This window comes from Helobdella robusta, assembly GCF_000326865.2.
Source record: "Helobdella robusta unplaced genomic scaffold HELROscaffold_1, whole genome shotgun sequence".
Lineage (NCBI taxonomy): Eukaryota > Metazoa > Annelida > Clitellata > Rhynchobdellida > Glossiphoniidae > Helobdella > Helobdella robusta.
Window position 1 is genome coordinate 2,927,716 of NW_008703570.1, and position 1,515 is coordinate 2,929,230.

The window sequence follows — 1,515 nt, forward strand, 5'->3', positions numbered from 1 at the left end:
CATTTCTTGCACTTTTCAATAAATTTCTTGATTTTAATGTTTAAATTATAATTCAATTTTTGATATTTCGTAAAACCAGGCTCTGATGTATGTCGAAACAACGTTGTAAGCCTAGGATGACACATAATGATAATAAATATGAATTAAAACAGCTTCGTGTTGTCGAAATCCTTATTAAAAAATTAATTAATGCAAAATGGGCAAAAATATTTAACGATATTTGCATATACATATATATATATATATATATATATATATATATATATATATATATATATATATATATATATATACATATATTAAAACTTGCGATTTAACAAATATATATATATATATATATATATATATTTCAAAAATTCAACACTACTTTCAACATTCAGTATTTTTATCATAAAACAGATTGAATCACCTTAATATAGAACCATCATGAGCTAATTTTAAGAAATTTCCTGATTCCAAATCCAGTATAACACCACGAGAACTGTTCAATAATCAAAATCATTAAATTACCTGAAGTTATCAAAAAAAAATACAAATAAGACAAAGATAAAATAAAGTTTTTTTTATAGAGGTCCTCATCTCTAACCTCACGAATCGAAATTTGTTACCAATCCTCTTCCGTTTTAAGGAATCATTTCTATCCCGAACTCGCATTTATAATAATGTTCCTAAAAATTAGGAGTGAGGATGTACCACACGTACTTTTACTGGCCAACAGTACCTGCATAAGCAGTTCGGCAAATTCTCAACCTTATATATACTTATGTACTTGTAGACACAACATTTCCTCAATTCGGTGGAGTACAGTAAAACGTTTTTTTTGTGAATTACCTAAAAACCCCTTAGCTTGCAATACTGTCCTACTGAGATAGTAATTGCACTAAATTTTTTTATTGTTCTTTAAAAAATCAGGATCTGACGGACTCGTAAACTGTTACAGCATACAAGACAATAGTATAAAATGGTAACGAAAAAATAAAAGAATAAATAAATGAGAAAAAAATGTTTAAACATGAAAAGTATTGAAAATAAAATAAATTAATGGTATAAAAAGACAAATAAATAAAGTAATTTATTGATGGACTGGATAATGACTTAGTGAGTTAGTGAGGTGATCAAAAAGTAAAAAAAAACTAGATTGGATGAATGATAAAGTTTTATTGAGTTCTAATATATTTAAGGTATCTTGTGATGAAGGTCTTTTCCTGATATGTTGGTTGAGTGGCGACTTGATAGTTATGCTTGCTTTGACGAAGGTAGTGAGTATTAGTTTTGATTGGTGGTAGTAGAGGATGGATGACGTGGTTGTTGTTATTTTCTACTTTCTTGAACAGTCTTGAGTCGAGTGTGTTGAATATTTGAGTGACGGTAGGATATGATGCTGGTAAATGGTAGAAGCGGATTAGTTTTTTGATGAGAGATTGTAGTTGCTGAAGTTGTTGTTGTCTAGCAAAACCAGACCAGGAGGGAGCTGCATATTTGATGCGTGAGATGATGAGTGATTCAGTGATGTCG